Here is a 21,554-nt window from a genome sequence, read left to right on the forward strand (position 1 = left end):
AGAGTCACCGATCTCTCAATGGAGGAAGCTAGACGCACCCCCATCAGAGACGTAGTAGCACACAAGGCCTGTTTGGACTCCTCCATCATCCACGCTTGGGTATGCACAGACTCTGCCAACTCTGCCAGATGTTGCCTTACCTTTCACTGCAGCTGCAGCATTTCCTGTGTGGCCAGCGACTCCAGGGACATGTTATCAGCCTAGGCCTCAGCATGGGACTGGCCTCCAACAGTCCTCCGACTGTCAGTAGCCTTGGCTATCACAGCCTCCGTCAGCTGCTCAGGCACGTCTGTGATGTGCTCACCAGCTTGTGTGCCTGAATCTAAATGTGAACAGATACCTACCAAAGTAATCTTATCCGTGCTATCGAGGGGGAATGATGTGACGGTGCAGCCGATGATAGGGGCACACCTTCCAAACCCGTGACCTCTCCCACCTAGAAGGACAAGGGCAGCAGAACCACTTTCAGTCCTGATGTCAGGACCTGCGGCCTCCGAACAAAATTCAGCCCCATAATTCCAAATACTAGGGAACCTCTTATTATCCACATGCCTAGTATTGCCTTTCCTGAGGATCTGTCAGAATTTATCAGACAAAACTTTGCAAGTTGTTTAATGATAGTGTTACCTTTGTCTGTTTTATTGTCTTCGCTCCAGTCCCCAGGATATAGCTGCATCATTTATGGATCTTAGCTACCTAATAATTTCTATTATCCAATGGAGGAGGAGGTTGTCCCCTCCATTAGAGCAGACAATGAAGTTCCACTGGATTAGAAGGAACTTTATTGTAAAGCTTCATAACTACAGGAGTGGAATGTAACTTTAACAAATTCCGAGCAGGGCCTGACACAAATGGAGATTTGTGAAGTAGTTTCAGAGCAACTAAAATAATATTGATCAACACTTTTAAAACAGAGTTTACAAATAGTCGGAACTCTTCTAGCATTTTGAGCAGAACCAGAAACAGAGCTGGCCAAATGTTGTGTGGGCCGTTAGGGTTAATAATGGGTAAATGGAGTTAAAATATAGAGTTAACACAGATTTAAGGTTTTGGGCAAGCCTTGGTTCAAACATGGGCAAAAGAGCTGAACTCAAGAGGTGAGATGACGGCGACTGCTCTTGACCTCAAGGCAGCATTTGTCAGAGTTGGCATCAAGGAGCCTGAGCAAAACTGGAGTCAATGGGAATCAGCGGGAAAACTCTCTTCTGGTTGAAGTCATACCTGGCGCAAAGGAAGATGGTTCTGGTTGTTGGAGGTCAATCGTCTCAGCTCCAGAACATCACTACAGGAGATCCCAGGGTAGTGTCTGAGGCCCAACCATCTTCAGCAGCTTTACTAATGACCTTCCTTCAATCATAAGGTCACAAGTAGGGATGTTCGCTAATGATTGCACAATGTTCAGCACCATTAATGACTCCTCAGATACTGAAGCAGTCTGTGAAGAAATGCAGCAAGACCTGGTCAATATCCAGGCTTGGGCTGATAAGTGGCAAGTAACATTTGTGCCACACAAGTGCCAGGCAATGACCATCTCAAACAAGAGAGAATCTAACCATCTCCCCTTGACATTCAATGGCATTACAACCACTATCAACATCCTGGAGGTTGCCATTGACCAGAAACTGAACTGGAGTAGCCATATAAATACCGTGACAACAAGAGCAGGTCAGAGGCTAGGAATCCTGCAGCGAGTAACTCACATCCTGACTCCCCAAAGTCCACCATCTACAAGGCACAGTCAGGAGTGTGATGGAATACTCTCCACTTGCCTGGATGGGTGCAGCTCCAACAACACTCAAGAAGCTCGACACCATTCAGGACAAAGCAGCCCACATGATTGGCACCCCATCAACAAACATTCACTCCCTCCACCATCGATGCACAGTGGCAGCAGTGTGTACCATCTACAAGATGCACTGCAACAACTTCCCAAAGCTCCTTCGACAGCACCTTCCAAACCCGTGATCTCTACTAACTAGAAGGACAAAGGCAGCAGATGCATGGGAACACCACCACCTGCAAGTTCCCCTCCAAGCCACACACCATCCTGACTTGGAACTATATCGCCGTTCCTTCACTGTTGCTAGGTCAAAATCCTGGAACTCCCTTCCTAACAGCATTGTTGGTGTACCTACCCCACATGGACTGTAGCAGTTCAAGAAGTTGGCTCACCACCACCTTCTCAAAGGCAATTAGGAATGGGCAATAAATGCTGGCCTCGCCAGCAACGCCCACATCCCATGAATGAATGAATAAAAACAAAATACAGGGGGATATGAGGAAGAACGTTATTTTACGCAGCAAGTGGTAATGACCTTGAACTCTCTGCCTATGAGCAGGAGTGGAAACGGAAATGATGAATGATTTGAAAAGGAAATCGAATGGGCACTTGAGGGAAACAAACTTCCAGGTCTATGGGGATAGAGGGGGAAATGGGACTGACTGGATTGCTCTACAGAGAGCTGGAACAAACTTGATGGGCCAAATGGACTCCTTCTGTGCTGCAATGATATAGGGCTGGATTTTATGCAGCCAGTGTGGGTCCCAAAGACAGGCTGGAAATGTGAGGGAAGCTCCGCCTGCATTTCATGGCGCTGGGGCTATTAACTGCTCGTTGCCGGGGTCCCTGTCCCTTTAAGGCGGGGATCCCACCTGTATTCAGACAATACATATCGTCAATGTATTTTGACTGATTCATGGCAAATTTGAGCTGACAAGACAAGTGCAGCAGGTTAATTCTGTTACACATTTGAAGTGTGATGGGCTGTACAGAAGACTTTGGTTATGTAGCTGTTCTGGTGTCGGATGTCTATTGTGAGTTCTGAGACCAAAATAGTTATTGGACTCGACCAATCCCTATTGGTTTGTACCAACTAGGAGTAGGAGTGAAATGACACAAGCATATTTAAATTACTGCTCTTAATATTCATCAGGTTGTAGTAACACTAAACCCAGAAGTCAGAGAGTGTTCGAGCTCGCTGTATCACAGAGACTCCATTTATGATTCTTTCAGAACCAGAATTGGATAAAAAGCAATGTTCTTTATTAAACAAAAGAACAAAGAACAAAGATAATTACAGCACAGGAACAGGCCCTTCGGCCCTCCAAGCCTGCGCCGATCCAGATCCTCTCTCTAAACATGTCGCCTATTTTCTAAGCTTCTGTATCTCTTTTCTTCCTGCCCATTCATGTATCTGTCTAGATACATTTTAAAAGACTCCATCGTGCCCGCATCTACCACCTCCGCTGGCAATGCGTTCCAGGTGCCCACCACCCTCTGCGTAAAGAACTTTCCACGCATATCCCCCCTAAACTTTTCCCCTTTCACTTTGAACTCGTGTCCTCTAGTAATTGAAACCCCCACTCTGGGAAAAAGCTTCTTGCTATCCACCCTGTCTATACCTCTCATGATTTTGTACACCTCAATCAGGTCCCCCCTCAACCTCCGTCTTTCTAATGAAAATAATCCTAATCTACTCAACCTCTCTTCATAGCTAGCGCCCTCCATACCAGGCAACATCCTGGTGAACCTCCTCTGCACCCTTTCCAAAGCATCCACATCCTTTTGATAATGTGGCGACCAGAACTGTACGCAGTATTCCAAATGTGGCCGAACCAAAGTCCTATACAACTGTAACATGACCTGCCAACTCTTGTACTCAATGCCCCGTCCGATGAAGGAAAGCATGCCGTATGCCTTCTTGACCACTCTATTTACCTGCGTTGCCACCTTCAGGGAACAGTGGACCTGAACACCCAAATCTCTCTGGACATCAATTTTCCCCAGGACTTTTCCATTTACTGTATAGTTCACTCTTGAATTGGATCTTCCAAAATGCATCACCTCGCATTTGCCCTGATTGAACTCCATCTGCCATTTCTCTGCCCAACTCTCCAATCTATCTATATTCTGCTGTATTCTCTGACAGTCCCCTTCACTATCTGCTACTCCACCAATCTTAGTGTCGTCTGCAAATTTGCTAATCAGTCCACCTATACTTTCCTCCAAATCATTAATGTATATCACAAACAACAGTGGTCCCAGCACGGATCCCTGTGGAACACCACTGGTCACACGTCTCCATTTTGAGAAACTCCCTTCTACTGCTACTCTCTGTCTCCTGTTGCCCAGCCAGTTCTTTATCCATCTAGCTAGTACACCTTGGACCCCAAGCGCCTTCACTTTCTCCATCAGCCTGCCATGGGGAACCTTATCAAACGCCTTACTGAAGTCCATGTATATGACATCGACAGCCCTTCCCTCATCAATCAACTTTGTCACTTCCTCAAAGAATTCTATTAAGTTGGTTAGACATGACCTTCCCTGCACAAAACCATGTTGCCTATCACTGATGAGCCCATTTTCTTCCAAATGGGAATAGATCCTATCCCTCAGTATCTTCTCCAGCAGCTTCCCTACCACTGAAGTCAGGCTCACCGGTCTATAATTACCTGGATTATCCCTGCTACCCTTCTTAAACAAGGGGACAACATTAGCAATTCTCCAGTCCTCCGGGACCTCACCCGTGTTTAAGGATGCTGCAAAGATATCTGTTAAGGCCCCAGCTATTTCCTCTCTCGCTTCCCTCAGTAACCTGGGATAGATCCCATCCGGACCTGGGGACTTGTCCACCTTAATGCCCTTTAGAATACCCAACACTTCCTCCCTCCTTATGCCGACTTGACCTAGAGTAATCAAACATCTGTTCCTAACCTCAACATCCGTCATGTCCCTCTCCTCGGTGAATACCGATGCAAAGTACTCGTTTAGAATCTCACCCATTTTCTCTGAGTCCAAGCATAACATTCCTCCTTTGTCCTTTAGTGGGCCAATCCTTTCTCTAGTTACCCTCTTTCTCCTTATATATGAATAAAAGGCTTTGGGATTTTCCTTAACCCTGTTTGTTAAAGATATTTCATGACCCCTTTTAGCCCTCTTAATTCCTCGTTTCAGATTGGTCCTACATTCCCGATATTCTTTCAAAGCTTCGTCTTTCATCAGCCGCCTAGACCTTATGTATGCTTCCTTTTTCCTCTTAGCTAGTCTCACAATTTCACCTGTCATCCATGGTTCCCTAATCTTGCCATTTCTATCCCTCATTTTCACAGGAACATGTCTCTCCTGCACGCTAATCAACCTCTCTTTAAAAGCCTCCCACATATCACATGTGGATTTACCTTCAAACAGCTGCTCCCAATCTACATTTCCCAGCTCCTGCCGAATTTTGGTATAGTTGGCCTTCCCCCAATTTAGCACTCATCCTTTAGGACCACTCTCGTCTTTGTCCATGAGTATTTTAAAGCTTACGGAATTGTGATCACTATTCCCAAAGTAGTCCCCTACTGAAACTTCAACAACCTGGCCGGGCTCATTCCCCAACACCAGGTCCAGTATGGCCCCTTCCCGAGTTGGACTATTTACATACTGCTCTAGAAAACCCTCCTGGATGCTCCTTACAAATTCTGCTCCATCTGGACCTCTAACATTAAGCGAATCCCAGTCAATGTTGGGAAAATTAAAATCTCCTATCACCACCACCCTGTTGCTCCTACATCTTTCCATAATCTGTTTACATATTTGTACCTCTATCTCACGCTCGCTGTTGGGAGGCCTGTAGTACAGCCCCAACATTGTTACCGCACCCTTCCTATTTCTGAGTTCTGTCCATATTGCCTCACCGCTCGAGTCCTCCATAGTGCCCTCCTTCAGCACAGCTGTGATATCCTCTTTGACCAGTAATGCAACTCCTCCACCCCTTTTACCTCCCTCTCTATCCCGCCTGAAGCATCGATATCCTGGGATATTTAGTTGCCAATCATGCCCTTCCCTCAACCAAGTCTCAGTAATAGCAATAACATCATACTCCCAGGTACTAATCCAAGCCCTAAGTTCATCTGCCTTACCAACTACACTTCTTGCATTAAAGCAAATGCACCTCAGACCACCAGTCCCTTTATATTCATCATCTGCTCCCTGCCTGCTCTTCCCCTTAGTCACACTGACTTCATTATCTAGTTTCTTACAGGCTTTTGTTACTACCTCCTCACTGTCAACTGACCTCAATTGGTTCCCATCCCCCTGCCACATTAGTTTAAACCCTCCCCAACAGCGTTAGCAAAAGCACCTCCAAGGACATTGGTTCCAGTCCGGCCCAGGTGTAGACCGTCCAATTTGTAATAGTCCCACCTCCCCCAGAACCGGTCCCAATGTCCCAAAAATCTGAACCCCTCCTTCCTGCACCATCTCTCAAGCCACGCATTCATCCTGACTATTCTTTCATTTTTACTCTGACTATCACGTGGCACTGGTAGTAATCCTGAGATTACTACCTCTGAGGTCCTACTTTTTAACTTGGCTCCTAACTCCCTAAACTCTGCTTGTAGGACCTCATCCCGTTTTTTACCTATATCATTAGTGCCTATGTGCACAATGACAACTGGCTGTTCACCCTCCCCCTTTAGAATGTTCTGCAGCCGATCTGAGACATCCCTGACCCGTGCACCTGGGAGGCAACATACCATTCGGGAGCCTCGTTTTCGACCACAGAACCGCCTGTCTACTCCCCTTACAATCGAATCCCCTACGACTATAGCCCTTCCACTCTTTTTCCCGCCCTTCTGAGCAGCAGAGCCAGCCATGGTGCCATGGACCTGGCTACTGCTGCCTTCCCCTGGTGAGCCATCTCCCTCAACAGTATCCAAAACGGTATACTTGTTTTGGAGGGAGATGACCACAGGGGACTCCTGCGCTGCCTTCCTGCTCTTTCTCTGCCTTTTGGTCACCCATTCCCTTTCTCCCTCAGCAATCCTAATCTGCGGTGTGACCAATTCACTAAACGTGCTATCCACGACCTCCTCAGCATCGCGCATGCTCCAAAGTGAGTCCATCCGCAGCTCGAGAGCCGTCATGCGGTCTAACAAGAGCTGCAGCTGGACACACTTCCTGCACGTGAAGGAGACAGGGTCATCAGCCATGTCCCTGAGCTCCCACATTGAGCAAGAGGAGCATGATACGGGTCTGAGATCTCCTGCCATTTTTAATCTTAAGTTTAAACTTAGTTAAATGAAAAAGGAACGAAAAGTTTTTACCAATCACAATAAAACCAGAGAAATCGAAAAAGCCTTACCTTATAAACACCCCACCGAGTCCTTTTTTTTTGGTTAGAGGAGGAGGGCGGGTGGGAGACACTACAAGTGTGGTGTCTCGGGTTCAGAAACCGCCCAAATATATAGTGTTTTACTTACCCAGCAGCCCCCTGGCCTCTGCCGAAAAACAAAAGGAAATTAAATTTACTTTCAAACTGACTTTCCCAGCTGCTCACTCGCTCACACGCTGCTCCCGAAAAAGCTGCTGCACTGAAAGGAATTCCTTATCCATGTTGTATCTGCTCCATCACGGATTTCAAAAATGTTCAGTGTCTTGTGTGGTAAGAGCAGAAGATGTGCATGGTGAATTAAGAAAGTGGGGCATTCAGGGTGTAATGAATAGGAATTTATTGCAGACACAATGGCACAGCATTATTAGCAGAAGACAAGCATCTAAATAGCTACACTTGTTCCAATGAAATCTCTAATTCTTCGCTTATCTGCATTCAGACTAATGTTCGAACCACAGGGCACATTGGAGACAAGGAATTCCAAGCCATCAGATATTGTATTTTTCCCCAAGCATTATTGTTCTGCAAATATCATAATTTCATCCCCGCTTCGGCTGTTTTTACCTGCAACCCACACAGCAATGTGTAATACGCCAAAACCAAACTTTATTTAATTACTCCTGTGCTATGAAATTGAGGAAAGGGAGTTGCTCAAAGCCGAAAGCAGCTAATATTAAAGTAATGCAAAATAACTTTTCTGTCCCACTGGAGACTGGGATTGCAATAAGAGTCTGAATAATGGATGAGCATTCCTCATATAACGTATCAACAACAGGGTTGCAAAACATGATTTTAGATTGAATCCACTCTTTTATTATGAACAATATTTGGAAATTCAAGTTTATTTAGGAACATGGGGATTATTAAATGAAAAAAGACCAAAGTCCATCCAGTAAGCCTTCTACCATCCCAGTAATCATTGATACACTGATAATGGAATTAGCAACTAATTATAGAAATCAATCTTTATCAATTAGACTTCAGACATGCCACAGTGCGAGAGAGCTTTGGGAATCATAGGTCCCAAATTCATCTGTTCCTCACAAGGATGCTACACTTATCACATCATGTCTCAAATTACTCATATACTGTGTCCCAAAATATATTAGAAGAGCAACAGAACTGAAAATGTGTCCGTGAAAAATTGGTGTGGTTATTATTGTCTATTTGATTGATGGCGATTAGGGTTTTTGTTGAAGAGTTTACTTGTTAACTTAGTAACTGGTTTGTTGAGAGGAACTTGGTGCGACAACTGATTAGAATATCAGCATTTCAACCTTTGAGAAGAGGCCTGAAGGGCTGAATGGCCTATTGTGGATCTTGTGGGATCTGGTTTGAATCCAGCCCTGATTGGTGAGCTGAGAGTCTTCTCTCTCTGATGATTTTGAAGTTCATAAAAAAAGTGAGTTTAGCCTGTGGGGGACAAATCCCAAGCACAAAACTGCCCAATGATAGTTATAAGTTGCTGAGAATGGATACTCAGAATGACTCAGAGGATGTCTAATCTTGTACTGGTGTAATGCAGATTGCTCTTCTGAGTTTGGGTTTAAAGGATATTTGGGGAATTACTCCTCTGGTTGATGGAGATTTGCTCCAGTCCACATTGCTAGGGCTATTGTAAATTTGTTGAAAATGAATGGGCTTATAAATTGCTTATAAATCTGTTCGAAATACTGACCAGGCATAAGAAAACATATTTAAGGGACAATCCCATGATCCAGCATCCCAGCAGGATGAGGCTTTCACAGGGAATGCCTGTCAGAGTTTGGAGATTACTTTTTTTCCCCCAAATTTACTTTATTCATAAAAATCTGTAAAACACATATTACAAAACAGTCCCAATTTGACATTCCAGAAAGTGCAAAGAAATCAGTTTCCTTCCATACAGAACGTGTGTTGCCTCACAACCCTTCCAGTCCATTTTACATGCAATGTACATTTGCATTACACAGCAAAACCATATTTTGGTGTATACAGTCCGAGGGTTTTACACAGGTTCCAGCCCCTCGGTTCACTATGGTGGGAGGACCTTACACAGTGACCTTTCCCCATTGAGCCTTTGTGGCAGCTTCCCCAAGCTTTAGTGCGTCCCTCAGCACGTAGTCCTGGACCTTGGAATGTGCCAGTCTGCAACATTCAGTTGTGGACAACTCTTTGCGCTGGAAGACCAGCAAGTTTCGGGCAGACCAAAGAGCATGTTTCACCGAGTTGATCATCCTCCAGCAGCAGTTGATGTTTATCTCGGTGTGCATCCCTGGGAATGGCCTGTTGAGCACAGAGTCCAGTGTTAGGAGCTGCTCAGGATGAACCTCGACAAAAACCACCACATCTCTTTTCACACTTGCTTTGCAAAGGCACATTCCAGAAGAAGGTGGATGACAGTCTCTTCTCCACCACAGCCACCTCGAGGGCAGTGTGCAGAGGTGATAAGACTCTGGGTGTGCAGGAAGGATCTGACAGGGAGGGCCCTTCTCACCACCAGCAATAGCTACGTCTTGGTGCTTGTTTGAAAGTTCTGGCAATGAGGTATTCTACCAAATTACTTTGGCAGTCTGTTCAGGCAGGATCCACCATCTCCTTTCCCCATACGGCCTTGAGGACATTCTGTGCAGACCACTGCCTGATGGATTGGTGGTCAAAGGTGTTTATCCACACAAACATTTCCACGAAGGATAGGCGGTCCGGCATGAATGGAGCATGCCGCGGCAATGTGGCCAGACCCATCCTTCGCAACACCAGGGACAGATAGAACCTTAGCATGATTGGAGATTACAGTGATGCAGATCTATATCTGGCCAATGCTCTCTTTGAGCACGGTTCCCCACTGGCAGTGCAGGATTGTAGAATTACTCCTTTATAATGCTATCGCAGAATGACCATGCCATACCTGATGTGGAAGTGCTCAATATCAAGATGGGAGCATGAATTTTACTCCCACATACAATATGGATGGGCTGTATAAATAAGACTCGAATGATGGTGTTACATCACATGCCCCATTATTCATCATCAAGGCCTCAGCGACACTGGACGCAACCTATACCTAAACAAAACAGGTGGCCAGCTTTGCTAATTGACATTGAAAAATAATTAAAAGGCCACAGCAGGCAATAAGCTGGATGAAGAGACAAGTTTTTATTCTAGAGTACTGCCTGGCTGGGAATCCTGCAGCAGCATTCAATTCCCCTTCCCACTCATCCATCTCCCCGCCCCCCCCCCCCAATCTTATTCAGTGATAAGTTCGACGTGCAAACAGTACTGCCAAGAGCTTGTCAAAAACATGTTAATGGACCTGACCATGGAGACATCATTAGGATAAAGTTCCAGTTCCTTTGCCCCATCATTGACAGCCATGCCTTTGGCCGTCTGGACCCTAACCTCTGGAATTCCCTCCCTAAATCTTTATCTTACTGATAAGGCAAATCTAGACATCTCCTGACCAGGATGAATATTAATGTATGATAGCATGCAAACTTTTATATAAAGACAACACTTTAAAATACATCAAACAGCATTATTGAAAGGACTATAACCATGTTGAGTGCTCCTGGTTCTAGCAGTAAGCAACAACAACTTGCACTTATATAAGCATCTTTCATGTAATAAAATGTTCCAAGGTGCTTTACAAGGGTTATCAAACAAATTTGTCACAGCCACATAAAGAGATATTGAGGCAAATGACTAAATGTTTGGTCACAGAGGTAGGTTTTAAGGGGTGTCTTAAAGGAAGAAAGAGAGGGTGAAATTGTTTAGGGAGGGAATTCCAGAGCTTAGGACCTTGGGAACTGAAGACACGGCCCTCGATGTTGGAGCGATTAAAATTAGAAATGCTCAAGAAGCTGGAATTAGCAGAGCACAGAGATCTCGGGGTCTGTAAGGCTGGAGCAGATCAAAGAGATAAGGGGGAGGTGAGGCCATGGAGGGATTTGAAACAAGGGTGGGAATCTTAAAATCAAATGTGTAAGCATTTGCATAATCCAGCCTTGCCCTCTCTTGTGGAATGGCAATTTTCCTTCAGCATGTTGGCGAGTAGCTCTTATACCCAACACTGGTCAGGATGTGGAAACAGCCATCAAAATCAGAAGAGTCGGCAGTCAGTACCATCTGTCAAATGACTTAATTTAACACCATTGCACTAGCCAACTAAAGATATCCAGCTGCATGAGAATACGTCAACACTGCTGTTACTCCTAGTCACGTACACAAGCAAGCAGGATGAATAGGCTATCAGAAAATAATCTATAAGCACTAACCCAATTGAAAAAGGGATCATTATGTCTAATGAATAAGGGACTGTTTATGTTTAGTTGTGCAAGTAGTCATTAGCATAGTTGTTTACCAGACAATTGCACCCAGTTGAGAAAAGAAACCCTTGTAAATATTGTGCCTTCAGCAGCTTTTTATTGTATATTGCATAGACAAGCTTTATTATTCTGACATCAAATAATCTCGGACCACAGTTGGCAGAATCATTTGTCAATAATTTGGAGATTTTCTGCCTTTAATCCTATTGCCTGAGAATCTTTTCATGTTACAGACAATTAAATGTGAGCATGCAGGCGATTAGAGTCTTTTTTTTACAGTTATCCTGAACTCAGAAGGACGAATCCAAATCACACGATATATGAACATTCAGTGATTCACTTAATGGCTGCTCCCCTCCTGAATATTGCTGATTTGCTGCTCCAGTCCTTTATCCTGTACACACCCCTCCACACCGAAAGCAGACAAACTGTTTCTCCATTCTAGAAACAGTCATCGCTGTCTCGACACGAATGCAAAGATGTAAGGCTTAGGACAACTGTATAAAAATGTGCTTTGTGCAGACTGGTGGGAAGTGTTGATTCAGGAGCCAAGGGAACTCAACCTCACAAACAATCTAATTCTTCAGTAAAATGGAGATCAGAGCATGCACACTGAGACAAGCAAAATCGTCACTTAATGTTGAGAGGACACATTTAAATATAATGAGACCATTGCTCTCAAGTGCAAAACATATGCATCAAGTATTCATGAGACAGATCTAAACAAAAATGATGTAGTACCAGTCTGGATTCCCTTCAGGGCAATTATACAACAGAAACTTCTCTACCAAGACTGCAGAGGGAGGAGTGGATCAATTTTTTTTCACGTTGGCATGAGCCAATGGATGTGCGTTTGGCACAGTAGAAAGAAAGAGTTAACTGTAATGGTTGTCCCATCACGGTGTGTTCCATCACAGTGTGTACCATCAAGGAATGTTCCATCAGGGGATGCCTCATTGGGGAGTGTCCCATGAGGGAGTATCTCATCAAGAAGTGTCCCGTCAGGGAATGTCCCATCAAGGAGATCCCCAAAAGGGAGTGTCCCATTACAGTGTGTCCCATCAGAGAGTATTCCATCAAGGAGTGGCTCATGAGGGAGTTTCTGTTAGGAACATAGGAATTGAAGACAGCCATTCAGCCCCTCGAGCCTGTTCCATCATTCAGTGAGATCATGGCTGATCTGTACTTTACTCCATCTACCTGTCTTGACTCCATATCCATTGGTTAGTGAAAGTCTTCAACAATAGATTTAAAAGTATTCATTGAGCTACCATCTACTGATTTCATCAGAGATGCTTCCACACTTCTATCATCCTTTGTGCGAATAAGTGTTTCTTTACTGCTCTCCTGAATGGCCTGACTCTGATTTGAAGGTTTAATCCCCTTGTCCAAGATTCTCCCATCAGTGGAATAAGTTTTTCTTGATCTACCCTATAAATTCCTTTTAAAATTCTAAAAACCTCAATCAAATCACCCTTAAACTTCTATATTCCAGGAAATACTAGTTTATGTAATCTCTCCTCATAATAACATTCTGGTGAATCTGTGCCGCACTCCTTCCAATAAACTGGCCCTGATTTTATGGGAGGAATGGCGGTGAAACTGTGAGCAATCTCCATCATTACGCAGTGAAACAGGCAGCAACATCTGGAGTACACACGTGTACAGTTAAACAGAGAAAACGAGAAGTTGTTGTCAGTGATTCCCTACTCCTCTACAGGGTGTGCTGTTGAAATCCTCACAGATGGAAATCAGTTAGAAATCACTGAATTGATGTAAACTTCCACTATTTATCCTCTATTATGCTTTTATGACTGAGTTGTAATTGGGTTTTTAACGGTGTACTAAATTATAATTACTTTTGAACAACCTCTGGCCTTGAAGAACTAATTTTATATTTGTGGAATGTCAAATTTCTGATTCCATGATAAAAATTCCATAGAATTTTAAAATAATAAAAATGATGTATTTTTTTATGTTTGCTTATGATATTTCAGCTTCTACCTTGATCGCATGAGTATGTCTCAATCTTTATATCGCTTTCTGTAAAATTATAAAAAAATGAGTGATAAACCCTACTCAGTACTTCCTGGTTTGCTGTCTGGGAATTCTCCAATGTGATTGGCCGTTTAGCCTGCTTGAAGACATCACTGTTCCTGGATGACAGAGATTCCCTGAAGATGGTGCCAGTGTGAAATTAACATCAGAAAAGATGAAATGCATGCCACAGAGCTCACTAGATCTTTGTGGGCAGCTTTCTTCAAAGTCAGCTGTAAGCACCATCACTTCACCACTGACTGAAAAGTCCTTTACAAGGTGTGGTGCCCAGAACTCTACACAGTACTCCAGATATGGTCTAACCAGGGCTTTGTATAGCTGTTCCAAAACGTCCTCCTATCTATATTCTAGCCATCTGTTTATAAACACTAACATTCCATTAGCCTTTTTGATTATTTTTTGTACCCATTACATTTTAGTGATCTGTGAACATGAACCCATTAATGTCTTTATACCCCCCACTCTTCCTAGCTATTCACTGTTGAAAAAAACTCGGGTCAATCCTTTTTAGGTCCAAAATGGATGACCTCACTGCCTTGAAATTCATCTGCCACAATATTTTCCATTCACTTAATCTATCTGTGCCTAATTGCAATATTACACTGCTGTCTACATTAGTTACTATGTCACCAATCTTTGTGTCATTGCCAAACTTGGATATATAGCTCTCTATTGTATTGTCTGCTGTTGTCTCTTATGTAACATCTTACTGAATGCCTTCTGGAAGTCCATATAAACTACAACCATAGACATCCCCCTCTCTACTGCATTCTTACTTCCTCAAAAAATCCACTTAAAAACATAAAAAAATCTTGCATGAGCACAGGACATCCCAATGAAATACTTCTGAGGTGCAGTCACTGTTGTAATGTAGGAAACCTAGCAGTCAATTGGCACACAGCAAAATCCCACAAACAGCAATGTGATAATGAGCAGATAATCTGTTGTTGTGATGTTTATTGAAGATAAATATTAGCCAGACCACCAGGGATAACCCTCCTGCTCTTCTTCAATGTAGTAGCATGGGATCTTCTACGTCCACCTGAGGGAGCAGAGCTGGCCTCAGTTTAACATCTCATCCAAAGACCGCCATTAGTGCAGCACATATGGGCGGCACAGTGGCGCAGTGGTTAGCACCGCAGCCTCACAGCTCCAGGGACCCGGGTTCAATTCTGGGTACTGCCTGTGCGGAGTTTGCAAGTTCTCCCTGTGTGTGCGTGGGTTTTCGCCGGGTGCTCCGGTTTCCTCCCACATCCAAAGACTTGCAGGTGATCGGTAAATTGGCCGTTGTAAATTGCCCCTAGTGTAGGTAGGTGGTAGGGAATATGGGATTACTGTAGGGTTAGTATAAATGGGTGGTTGTTGGTCGGCACAGACTCGGTGGGCCGAAGGGCCTGTTTCAGTGCTGTATCTCTAAAATAAAAAAAAAAGCACTCACTCAGTACTGCACTGGATTATCAGCTTGTCCTACAGTGGGACTTGAATCCACACCCTTCTAACTGAGAGGCAGAAGTTCTATCAGCTGAAGCATTTCCAGTTCTTTAGACATGACCTACCCTTTACAAATTCATATTGCCTCTCTCTAATCAGCTCAAATTTCTCTGAGTACTCAGTCAATCTGCCCTTAATTATAGATTCCAATAACTTCCCCACAGCAGATGTTAGACTAACAAGTTTAGAATTTGTTGGTTTCTCTCTCACACCTTTCTTAAATACTGGAGTTACATTTTCAAGTTTCCAATGTGAAGGGTCAATTCCTGAAAGAGGAGAGCTTTGGAAGATTATGACTAAAGCGTCTACAATTTTCTCACATACATCCTTTAAAAACATGAGGTAGAAAGCAACAGGCCCTATGATTTATCAGTCTTCAGTGACATCATTCTCTCAAATACATTTTTCTTGCTTAATGTTAACTTTAGTGAGTTCCAGGCCTCGATTCACTATTCATTTTCCTGGAATATCATGTATATTATACCCTTCCTCAATTTTGAAGACTGACAAGATGTAATTATTCAACATCAGGGAGTGTCCCATCACAGAATATCAATGAGTTTCTGGAGAGAATGTCACATGAGGGAATGTTTCATTAGGGATTCTTCCATCAGGGAGTGTCCCATCAGGGGCTGTCTGATGAGAGAGTGTTGTTTCAGGGAGTGTCCCATGAAAGTCCCACAAGGGAGTATCCCATGAGGCAGTCTCCCACCTGGGAGTGTCTCACCAGGACGTGTCTCATGAATGAGTGTCTCATGAGTGAGTAGCCCTTGAGGGAGTGTCTCATGTGGAAGTATCCCATGAGGGAGCGTCTCATGATGGAGTGTCTCACGAGTGAGTGTCTCATGATGGAGTCTCTCTTGAGTGAGTGGCTCATGAGAAAATATCTCATCAGGAATTGTCAAACTTGCAAGAAGACTGAAGCAGGTTTATTTTGATTTGGAAGTGTAATGAGTTGCTGGAAATTAACCAGCTGGAGAAGTAACCCACTTATTATCTTTGATGTCTGATTTGGACAGCAGGTCTATGCTCCAAAGCCTCCAAGCAGACTTGTATATAGGTCAGATCAGTGGTTCATGTAAATCAGCTATTTAGCTCCATGTTTCCACTATGCGACATGACTCCATGGTACTTTGAAGACTATGCATGACATATCACCTGAACTGAAAAAATGGTAGAATAAAAGTACTTTAAGAAAACTGAAAGGGCTGTCGTACTGACCTCAGAAATAGTTTGGAAGTGCCAGCATGAATGAAGGATTGTGTTGATATTTATTTAAACTTGGCAATTTACCTTTTTCCTTCTGTATAATTTTATGTCTTAATCGATGTGAATTAGTAGTTTTAGCCTGAGCTACATGTTCTGTCAGTGTGCTATTTTTCCCAGTGATTCAGAACTCAGGAGTATACTGTAGCATGCTGTATTATTTCCTGTCCAGCCGTATAAGGGTTCCTTGTTTGCCCTAAACAACAACAACTTGTATTTATGTAGCAGGTCAGGCAGCATCTGTGGAGAGAAACACAGAGTTAACATTTCTGATGGGTATTTCCAGTATTTTCTGTTTTTATTTCAGATTTCCAGAATCTGCAGTATTTTGCTTTTGCATTTGTATAGTTTATGTAATTCGGCCATGTTTTAGCTTATAGGACATCTAAGTTGACCAGGTGGAAGGTGGCATCTGCGGAGATCATAAATAAAACGTATTGAAAAATAGTCTGAATTGTAACAGAGACCACAAGAATAACATCCCAACTCCATGGCATTCCTAGACAATGCGAGATAGTTCTATGCACCCATGACCAGCTGGTCCCAGTCTCATGACAATCACAGGCTTGAAGTGTAGAATGCTGCTATAGCAACATTTATGTCAGCTTCTGTAAATGACATGCAATCAAAAGTAGAATAAATGCATCATGGTTGAACTCTGAATCTGGTAATAAAAGGCAAATTCTGCCGACTTATGTTCATCTACAATAATTAAACATGAATAATTAACAGTAACACTATGAACAAAATAAAGCAACAGGGGCAATTCATCACCAAACATAATTATTAATTGAATGCTCGCTGAAGTTCTTCAACTGTAAAATAATAATTCAATTCCAACACATGGCTGATCCAAAACAAAACAGTTCATTGAATTAACAGGAAACACTTGTACAAAGGATTGGATTCGTGTAAACACTGGGGATCAATCATGGGTTTTATGTGTAGGTTTCTATGCGTAAAATCTTGAGCACAAGGTGTATCCCACCAACCAGATGGAATGATGGTGGCTGACTGCATGAGAAATGGGCCAAGAACTGGAATGTAAATTAACTTGAGAGAACAAAGTACTGTGCATTGACAGAATGTAAAGTAACACACCAAAATGCACATCAAAAGATGAATTATTTGGGATAGCACCTCTGTGAAATCCTGGAGAAACAATGTAAATAGCCACTTATGCCATTTCTCTAGGTTTTCTGTCCAACCTACCACACTAGGAGTACTGTGCACATTTCTTGTCTCCATATTACAAAAAAGATATAGAGGCATGGGAGAAGATACAAAGCAGATTTACAAAGGTGATACCAGAACTGAGAGGTTATAAATATCAGGAAAAACTGAACAGGCTGGAGCTTTTTTCTCTTGAAAAGAGAAGGCTGAGGGGTGACCTGATAGAGTTCTTTTGAGTTATAAAAGGATTTGATTGGGGTAGATCTACAGAAAATGTTTCCACTTGTGGGGATGTCTAAAACTAGGGCCTGTAGATATAAGATAGTCACTAATAAATCCAATAAGGAATTCAGGAGACATTTCTTTACTCAGCAAGTGGTTCAAATATGGAACATGTTACCATATGGATTAGTTGAGCCAAATAGCAGAGATGCTTAAAGGGGAAGCTCGATAAACACACAAACGAGAAAGGAATTGAAGGTTATGCTGATAGGGTGAGATGAAGTAAAGTGGGAGGAGGCTCAAGTGGAGAATAAACACCAGTATAAACCTGTTAGATTGAAAAGGATGTTTCTGTGCTGTATATACTATGTAATGCAAATTATAATGGATGGTTAGAGAAAACCTAAGCTGAAATTCTCTTTGTTCTAATAAGCTCTGAAGTCACAAAGTTGTGCATAGACTCTGCCATGAATTAAACTGTCTGCCTCCAGTCCATTTGTCTTAAAGCCTTTGGACTGCAATGATTACAAAAGGAAGAAATGGAGTTTCCTTCACAACCCACCTAAATAAGCTGATATTACTCCACCTGGACTGGTTTGGTGCAAGCTTCATAGAAGAACTTTCTTGGGAAGTCCCAATCTTCTTGTAAGATAACTTTGCCAATTCCTTTGTTTTAAAGTCACTCGGAAAAATATTTACATTAGATTATGAGTCTGGATGTTGTATGGGTCTCACTGCAAGCGGGCATGGGCTGTTCATTATTTGAGGAACAAGGAATGGATCTGAACACTGTGCAATCTTCACCTGACAACCCCTCTTCTGAGCTGATGATGGAGGAAAGGTGAAACAAGTGAAGATTGCTGGACCTTGGATGGAGTCCTCAAGATTAGGCAAGTTGGCCTTTAGTTTTCTCGAATGCATTAGTCTCTCTTTTTAAATCTAGACACTACATCTGCTTGCTTCCAATCCTGTGGAACTCTCCAGTAGCCACTGAGCCTTCCAGGAAAGTAGCTTGTGCCCAATTATGTGCCTTCTTCAGCCTTTAAGATATATGTAGTCGGGGTCAGGGGATTTCTTAGTTTTTAGTCCCTTTAAACTATCAGTTATTTTTTCCACACAGATTTTCTAAACTTTAGGCTATTCATTGCACTAACTGTATAGCAAGATAACATGTTCTCCTCTAAAAAAATATTTATAGAAAATTATTAATTATTACATTACTGTTGTCAAATCACAATAGATTACCATAGAAATATAGCTTGACTTGGCCCAATGTAGCCTAGCTCAAAGTCAGGGAATTGTTTTGAATGCATTCCTAACTTCTATAATCTTTTTATTTGTTGGTCCTTCTTCTTTGGGTGTTCAATTAAACACACCATTCCTTTGGCTGGGTGTGTAGGCAAGTGACCATTTCTCTCATCTCTCCAAACATCAATCCTTTGTTGGCTACCTGAGGAGATCCGCCAATATTTGCTCTGTCCTTAGCCTCTGCTTGGTGTGTCTTTTGGCTGCAAGACCAAGATCTGGAACATTGCATGTGGGGATTCATGGGAGTAACTTGTACTAACACATGTAGCATTGGGCCATATGATTTTCATTCCATTTTGGAATAATGATAAAAGTGTATGCCCTGAATGCTATTTCAACTTCTCATACCCCATCCACACTTGTTCCACACTACAGCTTTCTATTCCACTTCCATTTCCCGATTATTATCCCCATAGCCTTAATTTTTTTCTTCAAGTGTTTTACTAACTATCTCTAAAGTGTAGTTTCACTGACCATTGTCAGTAATGTATTCCACATTCTAATAATGTTACCTGTGGGGAAAAAAGTCTCATTACGACCATAATTTTCCGAATAAAAGATGCCCCCAAATATAATATACTCCTAGACTTCATGAACAAGAACTCAAAATTGCCTTAGCATCATGAATAATACACACCTAGGCTTTTGCAATACTTCAGTCAAAGTGATCCTTTATTGACAAAAGTAGGAAGCAAACCCAATTAAACTAAAGGTTTGACCCTAAATTAGCATTGAACACTTTTGCACCTATATAAAAAGAGTGAAAAATGCAAAACACCGCAGCTTACTTTGGATAATTTTTTTTTGTCAAAATTGTCCTTCCCTCTCTGTCTTTTGATTTCTCTTATTTGTTTTATTTCCTTCCTCCTTTTATGAAAAATTTCCTGGCAGAACACATTTCATTGGAAAAGCCGTTCCAACTGAGTGTCTACCAGAAAAAATTATTTTAAGTTTTCTTTTTTGCTCACCCTATAATCAAATACAGTAATAAGGCAAAATATAATATACTAAATTGAAATATGAATATGAAAAATTGGAGCCATTACCTAAAGTGTCCTTTCTCATCCTAGTTTGTTGAGCGGCTGGTTCCCGTACGTGTAACGATGGATTGAACATAGCATGTGACAGACAGAAAGTGGGGTTCTTCGTACTAACCATTAATATGGAAGAAAAAAGAGCAAGCTCCATGGCAGCCTTCAAACTTAAGGTGATAGAAGTTGCTGAAAACCATTGTAAGAGAGCAGCAGCATGGGTATTGGATGTTAACGAGGCAAATGTTAGACTTTGGCAAAACTCAAAGGACAAGCTAAAGTCTCAAGGCAAGTAAGCCAAGGCCTCTGGCTGTGGAAGAGAAGCTCAACACTCACAGCTTGAGCAACAACTTCTGTAATATATTCACCGACATCGAGCAGGTAGCTGCACAGTCAACACTGTAGAATTTCATTTGAAAGTCTTTTACATCACAAAAGGTTTGGACCCCAAGAGCACCTTTAAAACATCTCCAAAATGATGCTACCTCTTCATGCAAAGACATGGCATATTCACACATTGACGCACTTCAATCGCACAACAAACGCCTGATGATTTTGAAGCCAAGCATTGAATCAACATTTTGTCATAAGGCTGCGAAAGCAACACCATCATAGCGCCTCCCATATTGTCAATGCGGATTAGACACACCTCATGTCTAACACTTCCGTTCAATCAAACTGTGGCTATCAAACGAGACAAATGCAGCACCTTAAGATCAACTAGCAATGGAAAGCATCATTTCACCATCATGTTTGGGGAATATGGAGATGGGCCAAAGATGCCACCATATATTATCTTCGAATGAAAAACTCTCTCAAAGAATATCATATTTCCACACAGTCTGATCGTCTGTGAACATGAAAAAGGTTGGATGGATGAAGGTAGTGCTAAAGATTGGTTTTGTAGTGTGTGGTGCAAAGACCCCTCTCAGGAACATGGTATGCTGGTCCTCGATGTTTTTAGGTATCATTGAATGTCTTGCATCAAAGATATCCCTGATGAAAGTCGCACAAATCTTTTTATTATTCCCAGGGGCGTGACAGGCAAGTTGCAAGTGAGGGACGTCAGTTGCAACCGACCATTTAAACAGCAGATGTGCCAAAAGTGGAATGAGTGGTTCCACTCTGGAGCAAATGCATTGACACTGTTGGGCAGCCAAAAGAAATCTAACTTTTTGCTCATTGCCCATTGGATCAAAGAATCTTGGGATGCCATTGATCCATTCTTGATCCTAAATGGCTTCAAGAAGTGTTGTCTCACAAATGCCATGGATGGGTCAGAAAACTTCTGGGATACTGACACGGCTGAGGCGGATAATGAAGGTGAAAATGATATCTGTGGTGATGCCATTTATGGTGATGATGAGAGAGATGATGAGGTGGTATTGGAGCTGCATAAACTCTTTAAGGGCAATGATTCAGACACACGGGGCTCAATGTTCTCGGCCCATTGGAGAACGGGCTGGCAATATGGCGGGAAAAGGCATCGGGAGGGGAGCCGGGAGCCACTTCCTGCCTCCGCAAGCATTTTGTGAAGATGAAGG

This window comes from Heterodontus francisci, chromosome 37, assembly GCF_036365525.1.
Source record: "Heterodontus francisci isolate sHetFra1 chromosome 37, sHetFra1.hap1, whole genome shotgun sequence".
Classification (NCBI taxonomy): Eukaryota; Metazoa; Chordata; class Chondrichthyes; order Heterodontiformes; family Heterodontidae; genus Heterodontus; species Heterodontus francisci.